The sequence below is a fragment of the Camelus ferus genome, chromosome 1 (genome assembly GCF_009834535.1).
Source record: "Camelus ferus isolate YT-003-E chromosome 1, BCGSAC_Cfer_1.0, whole genome shotgun sequence".
Lineage (NCBI taxonomy): Eukaryota > Metazoa > Chordata > Mammalia > Artiodactyla > Camelidae > Camelus > Camelus ferus.
This window is the reverse complement of record NC_045696.1, coordinates 111,166,690-111,182,682: the sequence shown is the minus strand read 5'-3', so window position 1 is coordinate 111,182,682 and position 15,993 is coordinate 111,166,690. Positions and strand designations below refer to the sequence as shown.

The 15,993-nt window shown below is 41.2% G+C and overlaps 1 protein-coding gene across 6 annotated transcripts in view; it reads left to right on the top strand.

Annotated features, from left to right (window-relative positions):
- Positions 1-15,993, top strand: part of LRRC3B (leucine rich repeat containing 3B) — an 80,237-nt gene that overhangs the window by 32,188 nt on the left and 32,056 nt on the right. The window lies entirely within an intron of this gene.

Below are 15,993 nucleotides of genomic sequence, written 5' to 3'. Positions count from 1 at the left end.
ACGGGACAGCTAGCAGAATGGCATTCTTTAAATGGCCCCTCCTTTAAAGAGAAAATTAAGGCTCTGGGTTGGGATCAGATGCTAACTTGCTAATAATTTTGCATAGTACATTGGGAATTTTGAGATACCCAATTATAACTATTGGGAACATGACTTCACAAAATATTTGTATGTGTAAAAGGGGAGGTGGAGCAAAACATCTCTACTTATGGTAATAACAGCCACATGTATAATGCCTACTGGGTGCCGAGCGCTTTGCAAATATCCACTCATTTTATCCTGACATCAGCCTTATGAAGTCGGTGCTATTATTGTCTCCACTTTATGGATAAAGAAACTGAGTCCCAGAAAGGTTAAGTACATTTTCCAAATCAGCAGTCTTCAGATTTTGAATCCAGGCAGGCTGGCCGCTGAGCATTCTCGCATCATGCTTCTCCTGGACCCACATGCAGCAAGGACATGTGGGTTCAAGTTCAGATTCTGCCATAAGCCCTCTAGTCTTTCTATCTTAATTCCATCCTCTGTGAAATGAGCCTAATGCTGCCCTGGGAACCTCCCAGGATTGTTGGAAAGTTGAAATGAGATAATGCATGTGAAATTTTATAGATTACATAGAACTGTACAGACAGATGCAAAGATTAGAAAGATGCCTTCTATTACCATTGTTAAATTTTGAATAGTATTGTGTAAATAGCCAGTTTATGTTTCTTTAGTCTCTATTTTTATACATCTGCTGCTTCCTCAGGAAGAACTAGTTGTGCTTGGACACAAACAAAGGACAAAAATACCTTTTTGGATTTGTTTTCTTTAGGCTTTTTGAAAATAGACTATTCTGTTGAAGCTAAAAACTAGTAGACGACCCATCAGCTGACTTCATTCATTCCTGTTTTGTGATATGATTTCCCACAGGTTGTTCTCTGAAGTGTCAGCCCATCTGGGTTGAAATGATTTTCCGACGCCTCTTACATTTAGCTCTTCATTTGGAAAGGTGTTCCGTGGTGACATCAGTTTCACCATAGAATTTTACACTTGGATTTAGACCATGATTCTTCTTGTTAGGTTGCCTCATCCCAGCCTATTTATCATTCTTTAAAGCCCTCACTTTTCTTAGAGTTTTCATTTTCCAGCTGCATGCATTTTTCTCCTTCTGAATTTTAGCTGGAGTTAATAGAGAATTTCTCTCCTAATTATACTACTCCATTCCTCCTCAGCACAAGAGTTTAGGGGAGATGAGAATCCAGAATTGTGAGACAGAAGGATGACCGGGGTCTTGCTCGTGTTGCTGGGGCCAGGATTTCTTATGTTTTTGGTTTCTGGGTACAGATGATCTATCGGTGCCTCCTGATTATTAAATCATAAAAATCATAATTAGAGATTAATTTTCTTTTCTTTGTGTCAGAAGTCCATGGCTGCAAAGCCAGTGAATTTTAAACCAGAACTTTATTCCGTTTCATTTAATTTAGCCAGATCAGAATCTATTTCCTTTTCGGCAACAGATCATGATAAGTCTTTCAGAGTAAATGTTAGCACTAGATACAATTAGCTCTCTTAAATAAATCAGCAAATTCAAAACAGAATAAAGATGGAGTGAATTTTATGGATGCAAATAGGTAACATTCTAACGCTGATTTAATAGAAGCAGAACCATCAGACAATTGCATCATCCTTTTCTTTGAACTGTGGTTTCCAAGATAGGGTTCACTTAGGTTTCTGAAGTGGCTAGTTAATATGTGTGTGTCTTCCAGAACCTGGCTTGCCTTCTCCAGGCTTGTTCTAGAGCAGACATTGGTAGGGAAGGATGGTCTGTGAGGACTACCTACTTCCAAGACATGTAGGTGTGTATTATTGGTGTCAAACCGTGCAGACAATATAGAGTAGTGGTCAGAGACGCAGACACTGAGGTCAGAGAGTATGCAGTTCAAATCCTGGTTTTTCCATTTCTTTCTCTTTTTTTTTTCCTTAACTGAAGTTTAGTCAGTTTACAATGTGTCAGTTTCTGGTGTACAGCATCATGTTTCAGTCATACATAGACATATGTATATTCATTTTCATATTCTTTTTCATTATAGGCTACTATAAGATATTGAATAGAGTTCCCTGTGCTATATGGTATAAACTTGTGGTTTATCCACTTATATATAGTAGTTAGTATCTGCAAATCTCCAACTCCCAATTTATCCTTCCCCACCCTCTTCTCCCTTCTGGTAATCGTAAGTTTGTTTTCTATGTCTGTGAGTCTGTTTTGTAAATAAGTTAATTTGTCTTTTTAAAAAAATTTTTAGATTCCACATGTAAGTGATATCATATGGTATTTTTCTTTTTCTTTCTGACTTACTTCACTTAGAATTCTTAGCTGTGTGACCCTGAGTGAGTTACTCATGTTGCCTAAGCCTCTGTTTCCTTATCCTTACGATGGAGATGATAATGGCACTGAGCTCGGGGTGTTGGGGAGGGGGGCATACTATCACAATGTGTAGCAAATCATGTATTTCTCAAAAAGTAATAAGATAGTTAAGATAAAAGTTAATTTTGATATAATTTTTTTCTTTGACCTACTATTAATCCGTGTGGGGTCCTAGTAGCTCCAATAAATCTTCATAGACATTTGAACACTTTCAAAAACACTCTGAATAGATTATGAGTGTGTTTCAAATCAGCCCATAGAGATGCTGACCCCAGAACTGTGCGCATGTTTAGTTGAAATCTCCTCTCTACACACACACACACACACACACACACAGATTGGCCTTTGTTTAGAGGAAGGTCTTACGGGAAGAGCATGCAAAGTGTTATGGCTTCTAATATGGAGCCAAAAGAGTATTTTCTCTCTGAAGACCACATTTACTACCTACAGAATTAGTGTAAGCACCTGCACTTCGTCCAAAACACACTGTTGGTTTTAATTCATTTCGTTAATACATGCTTATTTAAAGTAAATTGGGAAAATACCAGTAAATAGGAGGATGAAGAAAGGACACTCAAAATCTCAATTCCCACCCACAAATATTGTTAGTATTGTGGTGGTTTTTTATGACTTTAGGTATTTTTTTGTTGTTAGTTATGATCATACTATGCAGATAATTATATATCCTCCCATATATATACATATATAATATGTGTATATGATTATAAAGTTTTTTACAAACATCATTTTAATGGCTGTGTAACCTCACACTGAATGGGTGTGAGGTTGATTATCTAACAGACTTGCTAAAGTAAACATTTATGCTTCCCCAGTTCTTTGCTGGCATGCACACTGCTGCCATGAACACCTTTGTACACAATGATTTTGTGTTGTTTATGTCAGTGGTCATCCACGATCAGCGTGTGCCAAACTGTGAAAGCTGTTGGAGCTTGGTTGATGGAACCACTGTCAGTTTCTCACCCTGCATTTCCTGATGTTCTTAGAGTCCTCGGGCTCAGGATCAGAGTGCAAAGTTGGTCTCTGATGTTTCTGTGCTTTTTTAAAGGCTGGAAAGTCAGGAAAGTGCAAAAAGGTTCAGAAAAGAGAGAGGGTACTCATCCTACTCGGATAAGTTGTGCTGATAACTATCTTCTTGGAATTAAAACTCCAGACCCCTGTGACCCCTCAGAAACTCCTAGTGATTATCTGAGGATCCTGTGGCTCCTTTGAAGAAATGCTTTTGTCCTTGACATTATCCCCCCAGCATTCCCTAATCTGTTCCAGAAAACCCGTCATGTCAGCCTTTAAAGAAGTAAAAATTTCAGGTTTTTCAGTGAAAGTCTTCCTTTAGCCTCTCTTGAGTTGGATAATTAAGTCATTTAGTTTAGTTTATATTAAAGCTCGCCTTTCCTATCTTTTTTTTCCCTCCTCTACATCATTGTAGTCAATAATATTCATTACTGTTCTTAAACTCTGCCATGCCCTACTTGTGATCCACATTCTGGGATTTGGGGAGTTTAATACCAGAAAAATACCCTTGTTTCCTAGGACTGATATTCATCTGATAGACATGGGACCAGCATACCAATTGCTGAAATGCTGAAATGCATTGGTACTAATTAATGAATACTTTCTGCCACTAGGTCCCCTTAAAGGGCCCCCATTCACCCCTAACTTCCTCCCACTCCCACCATACCCTGGCAGCCCCAGCCCCTCCTGTGAAATTTCTCGACCATCCACCTCCTCAACTCTGCTGTAACTGTGGCAGTGTCCGTGCTGGTTGGTTTCTGTCTATGTCTTAAGACAGACAGGTAGCTGTGCATGTGTGTGCGTGCGTGCGTGTGTGTGAATACCACCCTTTGCTTTTTTCAAATTGGGATCTGAGTCTGTAACTATAGAGTCCTTGGAAAGTGTGCAGCTAACCTTGGTGGATCACTTGATTTCTCCCACCGCTTCTTGCTCTTACCCAATTCTTTAGCGGAAGTCTTTCCTCAGATTGATGGTGGGATGATGAGGCCAATTGACGTCTCCACTATTTTTCGGAGAGCCTGAAACTGATCTTGCCTTTTGCTGTTTCTCTCATGTTGCATGCCAAGTTGTTGAAGTCACATAGAGCAGAAAGGAGGAGGGACGTGAGTGTGTGCATCTTTGTCACTCGGGGGGCTTTCTGAGAGTCAAGAGACTGAACACTTGGCCAGAAGGGCAACTGAGTGCTTGCGCTGGCTCTGCCATTCTGTCATTTTTGCCCCCAGTGCATCACGTACAAGAGGATGAGGCTAGATTGGGTTGTATTGTAGCCCTCCACCCCCACCCCAGGCACAATGACATCAGCCCAAAACCTCTTCCAAGCCATTTCCACAGGCTTCTCCCTTTCTGCAGGCAGCATTTGGCCTGATTGAGTTCTGCTTCTGGGAGAGGGGAACATTTAACGGTTAGTATTCATGAACCACAGTTAGGTGTTGCGTTTGCTTCTGTCCAAATACTAGTGTGTGGGACTCATTTTGCAGTTTGCTGGTTGATGGCTCACACTGATTCTGTTTTTGCTTCCCCTACATTACTGTTCATTTTACTGTTTCCTCATCTAGTAAACTTTCCCATGTCTCTACGTCTACTCTTATCAAGACTTAGAATTTTATTAATGACTTAAATACTGGGAAATTTTATAAACTTTCTATTTAAAGTAATCATGCCTAAATTGTGTTTAACCAGAAGGACTCGAATATTAATTGTGCCTCGTGTTTGTTTTGACTAGGTGACTGTACCAGCGCTAATCAGACCAACAGTTTTGACTTAAAATATTAGTGTATTTAACTTTCCCAAGGTGCAGGAGCCATTCTCAGCATGATTATTTTCGGCCTAACTCCAGACTGGCAAAGTGGAAATACTTATGACTCTAAGTTAAGCATCACTCGAGCCAGAAGCCTGTTTTGGTCCTTGCCTCACTTGGTCCCTGTCATTATTACATTTATTCCGTCAAAGTCCTGCCAGTTTCACCTCCTAAATATTTCTGGGTTCCATACAGTTCGGGCCCTTGTTATATCTTGCTTAGTCTGCCACTGTAGTCTTTGACTTCGTCTCCCTGCTATGGAATTGCCCGTCTTAATTCAGCCAGGAGAATCCTTCTCTATGCTTCCAAGCATGCTGCTCTCATGAAGGACTGACTTGTCTGAGTGTGAACTTCAAACCGAGCTTCGCTTTGCTGTGATTGAAAATCACACTTGGCTAAACTATTTCTTCTTACCATCTTTAGTTATCTTTTTTCCTTCCTCTCTTCAGTTCTGCTAAAAATATTTCCTGGATGTGCCATTGCTTTGCCTTTTTGATGTTTTTCTTCCCAGCTGACCCTTTGTGTGTTATTTTATTATAATTTACCTGAACTTCAAAATGTTTTTATTAGAAAAGAGTAGAGTTCAGTACTAATAAGTATAGAAAGAGAATTGAGGCAATAAATCATAAAAAAATGTACGATGTAAAAAATAAATTACAAGATGCTAAAATTGGCTAAATGAGCAAGAAAGAACCTAGAATTTAAAAAAAAAAAAAAAAAGCATTTTGTTGATTTGCCAGACATTCTTTGGAAATTGTGAGGAATCTTTTGGCAGTTGTGGGAATTATGGTTAAAACTAAGGCATGCTTTAATTTTACTAAGAGAGGACTTCCTTTGCTGTTTTATCCTGCTTGATTGAAGGAGTTCACAGAACCCCCGGAGGCACCTGGTGTTCATAAGAGTAGCTCATATACTGGAAAACCTGTCTAACTTGGTGCTTTGAAATAAATATGACAGCGCAAAAGGTTAGTGTTGTAATTAAATCTGACATCATGCTGGAGTGCTTGCAAAGGTAATAAATGATTCAAAAATCATGAAACAGACCTTACACTATGCTTTGTGTTCATTAATTTAAATCAATTTAACAGAGACAACCTGAGAACCTACTCAGTTTAAAACCTTGGGAGAGAGAGAGGAGGAGGGAGAGCCATGGGAAAAGGGGAACTTTGTCCTTAAGAAGCTTACCGTGCGATGCCTTTGTGAGAGCAGTTCCTATGATTTGGATCCTAAATCTAGTCATATGTGTAGAAATGGAAAAGACTACAGAGAAACAAGCCTTCAAGAAAGGGCAGGAAAACATACAGCCATCTTCAGATTCACAAAAGTTTATGGCAAGAGGTTAAGTTTTTCAGCCACGCCCAGACAGAAGTACCTGTCACAGAATTTATCTGATAACAGAAGGCCCAGAGTGGGGGGTGGATTTTAAAGGTTTCCTTGGGAGAAAGTGTATTAACATTGATTGGCTTCCTTCTACAAGCCTTTCTACCGATTATCTCGACAAATCCTCCTGGCTACTTAGCAATAGATATTGCTGTTTTTATAAACAATTTAAAATTTAGAATAATTTTAGACATACAAAACCCTTGTAAAGATGGAGCAGAGATTTTTCTGTATACCATCATCCAGTTCCCTCTGCTGTTCACATCGTCCATTAGTTCTTTTTATTTGTCACTGTTGCATCTCCAATATTGGCACATCATTGTCAGCCACATTCCAGACTTTATTTGGGTGCCACCAGTCTTCCACTATGTGCTTTTCCTTTCCAGAGTCCAGTCCAGGACCCAGACTGCCTCTGCCGTCACGCCACCTCATCCCTTCTGGTCTGTGACAGTAACTCAATCCTCCCTTGTTTTTCATGACCTTAACAGTTTTATAGACAACTGATTAGGGGAGAAGGGTGTAGCTCAAGTGGTAGACGACATGCTTAGCATGCTCAAGGTCCTGGGTTCGATCCCCAGTGCCTCCTCTAAAAATAAATAAACCTAATTACCTACCCCCTGCCAAAAAAATAAAGACAGCTGATTAGGTATTTCATAGGCTAGCAATTGCTGGTTTAATAGAAATATATCAACTATAACATTTTCATCAAAGATAGAAATTCCAGCTGAGAAAGTTATCACTAATAATGTTTGCTAGCAACAACATTTAAAACTAAGACTGGAAGTTTTGTAGCAATAACTGGGTGCCTTGAATTCTGAGAATTCTCCTCCTGTGAGTTTTTTTTTCACTGTTACTAAAGGCCAATTCCCAAGAAAAAGAAAAAAAAAAGCCTTAGTTTAAACAGGAATACCCAATCCCATGGCCTTTAAGCCCTTGGGAGGCTCAAAGAGGATGCTAACTTTCTAAATGAATTCTTAAAGATCACTAATAGTTGATAGTCACTAACTTAACTTAGTGTGTTCTTAAGTTTATTGCAGGTTCTAATTCTGTATTCTGCTAAAATGCTTGGTTGTCACGCAAAGCTCCATATATCCTATAAGATTAGGTTTGGCTGAAAGTACAGAGACGGGAAAAAAAATTGGCCTGCAAATACAGAGACTTAAAGAATGTAAATATTTAGCCTTTTCTTGCCTAGAAACAATTCAGAGTAGGCAATCCAGAGCTGGAATGGAAGCTACAGAAATTACTCATTTGGGGACCTCGGCCCCTCTGAGCTCACAGTTCTGTCATCCACATCCTTATGGTCCAGAAGTGCTGACAATACTCTGGTCATCACATCCGCATCCCACGTAACAGAACGCAGCAAGAGAAGAGTGTGCTCTCTCTCTCGTAAGAAGACGTACACACACCATGCTGCCTCTTTATAGCTCTTTAACCAAAACTTGGTCACACGGACATTCCCAACCACCAAGGAGGCCGAGGTGTATGATTCTTGTTATGGAGGTCATCTGCCTGGCAAAATGAAATATCTCTCACCAGGAGGAAGATGAGACTGGAAACTGGGAGATAATAGTGGTCACTGCCACCCTTGGCGGTGCTGTGCATCCCCTCGTGCACGCATACACACAGATAATCGGATTACTAACAGTTTGCAGTACGCCAGCAGTGTGCAGTTTGTGGACTTGACATTGTTTTGGACCTATCCTAAATTTCTGCCTGAACAGTATTTTGAACCTGTACTTTTCACAGAACTAGATGATGAGAACATATCTGGGTGGTAGTTCAATTCTAAGGAAAATAGATTTGCTGGCTTTGTAATTTGTCTTGGGGATGCAAGACAGCTTCCCTTCTCCCTGTGTGAATACACCGTTAGAAGAATTAGGGAGCCTTTGTCCAGAGCATGTGCTCTGGGAAAAGCTAGACTCCTCTAAGAAGTAGCAAGCAAGATGGTTCTGGAGGGCCATGACAGATCTAGAATTGGTTACTCAACACAGTGGTTAGATATGAGGCTAAAGAGTTTAGTGAGCAGCGTCAGACAGTTTTAGGGACCATGATGCTACCATAACAGTCAATGAGGTGAAGGACTTAAGCAGAAGCAAGACAGGTTGATTTTTGCAATGAAAAGGTCCTTTTCTTTTTTGTTTAGATTCCACATATGAGTGATATCATATGGTTTTTTTCTTTCTCTTTCTGGCTTACTTCACTTAGAATGACGATCTCCAGGTCCATCCATGTTGCTGCAAATGACATTATTTTATTATTTTTTATGGCTGAGTAGTATTTCATTGTATAAATATACCACAGCTTCTTTATCCAGTCATCTGTCGATGGACATTTAGGTTGTTTCTATGTCTTGGCTATTGTATATAGTGCTGCTGTGAACATTGGGGGTGCATGTATCTTTTTGAATTATAGTTTCTTCTGGATATATGCCCAGGAGTGGGATTCTGGATCATATGGTAAGTAAACCTAGTTTTAGTTTTTTGAGGAAACTCTATGCTGTTTTCTATAATGGCTACACCAAACTACTTTCCCACCAGCATAAATTTTAGCAATGTTGTTTGCTTTTACTACAAAAGGGATGAATAATTATTGCTGAAATTTTGGAAAAACACAGAAAAGCAAATTTTATGAAATAAACCTTCCTAAACTATTTTATTCAGCAATGGGCATTGTTTATTTCAGTGTATGATACTCTGGCTCCTTATCAATGCATAGAGACTGCAAATCTTTGCTGGACAATGTGCTGGAATACCTTCCAAAAATCTATTTTTAGACCACAGTCTTTAGTAGAAGAAAAAATGTTCAGTAGCTCCCATCTGGCAGCTGAAGAATCCTTGGGAGCCATGGATTACTTATAAGGGTCTTCAAAATCGCAAGCTCATCAAACATTGTCTGTAGATTGAACAAAGTAATATGTCACACACACACGTTCATCCACTGGGGAAACATACAAATATGCTATTCATTGAGATTCATAAATGCAAATTTATTCAAAAGCGCTACCAAATTTAGAGTAGCTTGCCGCCATTAGTTATTTTTTTTCAGTCAATGAGTATTTTAAAATGTTCAACTATTTTGCGGAAGGTCCACAGGTGTGCTGATATTCCAAAGGGGTTCTTAACGCTTTTAAAGATGAAAACAAAAATGTGATGAGGGGATGAGTGCCTTGCAGAGTCACTGCTGTTTCCACCAAATCATGTCAGTGTGTCCAGAACACCTCCTTTGCCTTTGATTTTCCCATTTAGCATGATTCATTAAGGGCGAGCAAATTTCTCACATTGTTGGGTGGTCCTTCTTCCATAGTTGGATTCACAAACTTTAACTGGCTTAGCTAGATCCAGAAAATGAAAGATTTGATCATTGGAGCAAAAAATATTATCTAAATGTACTAGTATTTCTAAAATAAAGAGATGGTGATTTTTACCTTTTTATCCCACAATGATCCCAAGGGTCCTAAAGCTGAACCTCAAGTTTTACTTCTTACTCAATACTTACTCTTTAAGATTTACTCTCTTGGTAAAATCTCTTATTTAAAGACAGCAAACCAATAACTTGAAAAATAAAAGAGGCTTCCTATTTGCCATTCTAAAGGAAAAACTGTTTCACACTTCATTACTTTTCTTTCCCCAAAGTTGAATCTGACTTAAAGTCATACAGTTGCTGGTGAAAGATCATTTCTTGGATTTTCCATAAGCAGGTTGTGCTAAAAGATACTCTGTCCCAGCCAATTATTTTCTCTTATTTTGTTTCAGTCTGGTTTGGTTCAGTTCAGTTACCTAGGGTTGGAAACTGGCTTCCAGAGTGAAAGATTGAGCCCTCCTCATCCACTCCAGTAAATTCCAACTTTAACTACTTTTTTTTGAGTTTAATAAAATGCTCTCCCCACCCCTACCTTGCTTAGCTCTCTCTTTGTAAATTATTTGAGTTAATATTCCCAAGTATCTCTGTACCTGACTGAGTTTGTCATCAGTTTAGTGCCTCTTCCTAATTATTTCTCTCTCCTCTGCCCCATTCATTTTTATCCGGTGTGTGCTGTTAGTTACTTTCATCACAGGAGCAGTGGGGGTGGTTTGGGAAAGGATGTACATCTACTGGTGGATGCTCAGTTCTGAAGAGAAGCAGTTTCATCACTTTGCCTTTCAGTAATGAGGGATGGGGGAAGTGGTCTCCTGGAATACGGAGCTACAATAAGTCATGTGTACCCCAAAATAACTAAAAAGATTTGGTTTTGAGTCCTGTCCGCTCCTTCCTACTCCTCTGCTTGCTAAACGTTCACGGTGGGTGATACAAGGGAATATTCATGTTATTATTATGAATTCCTTTTCACTCTGTCTCTTATATCCTTGGGCACATTGTTTCTGCTTTCTGAGCTTTGAGAGTTTTAATCTATAAAATGGAGCTAATGCTATTCCCAGGCTATTTGGGTCATGAAATATCACATGTGCAATAAAAAGATTAGGAATTATTACTGCATCAAAAATTTTATTAACAAGCTGAAGGCAAAAGCCGTTTGTTTCTTACTGGTTTCTTTATTGTGGAAGGAGCTAATGAGTCCAGGTACAGAGTCCCTGTCCTATTCGCTAACTACATGGCCTTAGACTAGTGACTTGACCTCTTTGTGTCTCAGTTTCCCCAAGCATAAAATTGAGATAACCATCGTTACCACCTCTTTAGGTTAGGAGAGTGGAAAGCAACCACCAGCATAGAGTTCAGTGTGGGGTTGGGAGAACCGCACGTGAGGTGAGGGTGCTGGATGCGGGCTAGTGATGCTCAACTGTACAAAAGTTCCACTCGCCTAGCCGCCTAGCACTTGGGATTCCAGTTTTAGCCTCAGCATATGGAGATGCTGCCATGTGAAATCAACCTTAGAGATCGCTCTTGAGTTGTCCGAACAAAGGTCTGCTGTAGTGGTGAGCAATCCCTTTTATACAAATATCAACTCAAAAGAAAAAAATGTTCAAAGATTGCTTTCACTTATTTTTTAAATTGAAGTACAGTCAGTTACACCGTGTCAATTTGTGGTGTACAGCACAATGTCCCCAGTCATGCATATATATACATATATTCATTTTTGTATTCTTTTTCATTAAAGATTACAAGATATTGACTTATAGTTCCCTGTGCTATACAGAAGAAACTTGTTTGTTTTTTATCTATTTTCATAGATAGTGGCTAACATTCGCAAATCTCAAACTCCTTAATTTATCCCTTCCCACCCCTTTTCCCCCAGTAACCACAGGATTGTTTACTAAGTCTGCGAGTCTGTTTCTGTTTCATAGGTGAGTTCATTAGGGTCCTCTTTTTCTTTTTTTTAGATTCCACTTATGAGTGATATCATATCTTTTTCTTTCTGGGTCCCTTCATTGTTTTCTAGAAATCATAACTTTAAACAAACGACCATGAAGTATGTAAAAAGAGCTTACACAGTCTTTTACTTCTCTTACGCTAAGGTGTTCATTTCAGGCAGTGACCGTAGTGCTGTGCCGTTAGATGTGCCCTGTGTGAGATGACAGCCCAGCTGTGTGGAGGGGCTACTGTGGAATTTGTAGATGGAGAGGAAAACTTGGCACCCGCGTTGAGCCACAGTACAATGACAATGTGCTTCTCTAAGGTTTTCTCAGCTGGGTGGGGGCGGGTTTGAGACAATGGGGCAGTGCGATGGGGTAGGGTGGATGCACATGCCTACTAGTGAGTGCTGGCCTGTCCCCAGTCTGTGACACCGAAGGGAGAGAGTAACCCAGTGTTCCCAGTCCCCCGGCGTGGGATGACACAGAGGCAGTGCCCTCAGCCTTGCTTCCTGATTTCCATCTCTCTGGCTATTCTTCCTTCTACTGTGTTATAGGCCCTGTGAGTCCCGCCTGCCAGTACCCGGCAATGTTCCCATGCCTGCTTCAGTCCCGGGACAATGTCCTCCCCAACCTTCTCACCAGGTCCAACACCTGGGTGTCCACGTGGACCAAGTCCTGTCCATTGTCCCTCCTGACTATGTATAGAAGAGCATGTGCTCAAATCCAATTTAAAATGGATTCAGAGTAGTTTTGTATTGGCTATTTATTGTGTTGATGCTCCATGACTTGCCTTGAAATAACTAGAAACACCCTGAGGTATCACAGGCAGAAAGGACAAGAATCCTTCTCTCAGTCTTTCCTAGTGCGTCATGTATGTTTTCTGTGTGCTTTAGTACAACGTCTTCCGCACAGCGTTCTCCCCGATTTCTCTTGCATATAAGCAGATCTCTGTAGGGGTTGACAGAGACAGTACAGGTAGAAACTTGCTTGTGTCATTTTCTTAAAACAAAATAGAGTCTTTCAGGCATAGCACGTAAACAAAGCCAGTGATTCTTACAGTCGGGTCTGCACTGCGATACGGTGACCGACGACTTGCAGCTGACGAGGCGGTGGGGCTGTGCGTCAGGGCCATGCCCTCAGTCCTGGGTCTTTGCCGTGGCTCCAGGTGCCACACCCCCCTTCCTTCAGCACTCGCTACTGACGGCCAGACACATGCTCTGCCAACTACCCACTGCCTTCCTGGCGCTCCAGAGAGAGAGCCGGTCAGAAAAGCAGCTGGTGGCGTGGAAACAATTAATTCCCAACTTCTTTCTTTGCCCAGAATAGTCAAAAAAGCTGCGTGAGGAAGCGCCAGAGAGTGTCATTTCCAAACAATGTATGAACCTGGAGATTTGGTAATGATATTGATCAAAATGAAGTTAATTGGAGTAACGGTTTTTCCCTACGTTGTTGAATATATATTTACACATGTATTTGTGTGTATATATACATATATATATATGAACTCAGATCAACAAACTTGTGTCGATTAATAATTATATACAAAGCATAAAGGAAAATTATTTAAATGTTTCTGCATTTAAATTGAAAAATATAATTATATTTTTAAGAATGGAATGACCTAAACTGCTTTAATGGTTGTTTCTTAGGAAAGGCTAAACCCTGATTCTAAACTATTTCCCTTCCTATTTTTATGGTGAACATGTCACTTCTTTAATGAGATAATGGTGGTAGCTGGCGCAACAACATGGGGCAACCCTCTCTCCGTCCTTGGTCTATTTCATTTTCAAATCTTGCATGCCTGTGAACACTGGTCTACAAGCATGGTTTTGGGAGTCTAGGCTTCCCTGCAGGCACTCCCTGGATGGATGTGTAGAGCGAAAATATTTGCAATTCAGAGCCACAGTATAAAGTAGGAGTTGGGTCAGGCGTCAGAGCAGAATAGAAATGACGCTGGTCTAGGGGTGAGAGAGCATGGATTCTCATTCTAGGTCCATCGGACTGGTCCTCAAGATGAGTTATCCACCTCCTCATCTGTAAAATGGAGGTACCATGTCCCCTTTCCTCATAGAAATGCTGAACAATCAAAGAAAGTGATGGGCGTGAAGCACTTTGAAAGCTGCAGGCTACTCTACAAAAATAAGGCATTCATCACACAAGGAAGCCATGCTTTCCTCTGGGGAAGTGGGGATGTGTGGGTTGCTATTGAAAATATTTAACCCCCAGTGCCATGTGCCACAGAGACCATACTTCCTGTCATCTTTCACAGGAGGGTGAAGCTGAGTGGGGCCCTGCTAGGCGGGTGACTGGGGTGGGCACTCGCCTGTCTGGGACCTAGCACTGCCACCGGGACCGGCTCCTCCACCATAGTCCTGGCCACGGCGGGGGGTTGCGGGGGAGGCTGGCCGGCTCGTATGTGAAGAAGGGAGAGTCTGTGTGAGTCAGAGCAGACTGGCCAGTTGGCTGAGGGATACTGGGAGCACCCATGTGTCAAGGCCATAGGTATTTGAAGGATATTCAAGGTGGGCAAGGACAGTAATCCTGTAACCCCAAAGAAACACGTTGTACACATCTAACACAGTCTCACTGTTAGTTAAAATGGAGCTGCCAGTATGATGAGTAGCCAATTGGGATTTTTAAAAAAATTGTTTTCAGTAAATATGAAAGCCCCAGAGAGGTCTTCCTGGTGAAACTTCCCGGTGATCATCTGGAGAAGCAGCGGGATTATCGGTTAGGCTTGGTGCCTGAGGCACCCCGGGCCCCTCACAGCCACACGTGATGCTAGTTCTTGACACTTCCTCTCGAAAAGGGGTTGGAAAAAGCACCACAATAAGAGGACATAAAATCACAGATTCCTAGAACCAGAGATAAAAAATGGCTTTGGAGGTCACCCAGTACCCAGTTCACATTCTGCTGAAGCTCAGCATGAAACCTCTGGGAGTAAAGATGGAAGAAGAGTTTTCTGGGAGGAAGGATTATGAATTTCTTTCTTAAATCCTGACTGAGAAAAATGTGTATTTTTCTTGTTATCTCCCATTACAAACAAAGTGAAAACTAGAATTCTCCTCAGACGTGTAGATCTTCCATAAATATTTGGGTGGACTTTCTGTTGACAACACGTCTGCTGGCCTACAACAAGTCCAGACAGATTTGATGAGGAAAGGTTTTAATGAATATGAAATAAGCACAAGATTATTTGCCTTGGGGAGCCATAATCTGGACAGCTAGAACCATCCATTATACATTCATTCAGTTATTTATTCAGTCATCAGATGTTTGATCAGGAAGGCACAGAGTCCTCAAGGATGGATACACTGTGGCTTTGGAGGTATTTGTAGGGGAAGTGATGGCAGGTGGTAGCCTCGGTGCGATCACAACCACCAGAGTGATTTTCTAATGTATTAATCAGACCATCTTGCTCTTCTGCTTACAATCCTCCAAAGGCTTCTTACGCTTAAAATAAAACCCAGCACCCCCACAATGTTCTTTAGGACCTCCATGGTCTGGCCCCTGCTGCACTCCCCAAACCTACCTCTACCATTGTGTTCCTGCCCACTTTGCTCCAGCCGCACACATGGCACTTCTCGCTCTTCCTCAGAGAGTCTTGGCACATGCTGTTCCTTCTGCCTGGAACACTGTTCCCCCTACTATCTTCATCAGTCATTTCCTCACTTCAGTCAGTCCTCTGCTTAAAAAGTTACCTCCTTGGAGAAGCTTCTACCAACTGTTGTATCTGAAATAGCACCATCGCACCCCAACGTGCTCCTTTTATTCTGCTTTATTATTATTCATGTTGTTACTCCTTGATAGTAAGTGGTTCCTTTATGTATTTGCCTCCTGGCCACCCCATCCATCCCCTGCCACCACCTGATCTGTCGTGTTCGTCAGCACGGGGAACAGTGCCTGGCCTACAGCGGACTCGTAAGAAAACATTTACTGAACGAGGAAATAAGTGAATGAAAGCAGAGCGATATAAGCACTGCGGTGGGGAAGAAACCAAGGAAGGGCGCATAAAGGCTAGTCAGGAGGCCCCGAGCTTCCCGTCTTCACTGGCCACTGCCCTCCCCTTGACAGTGCTCGCTCCTGCCCCC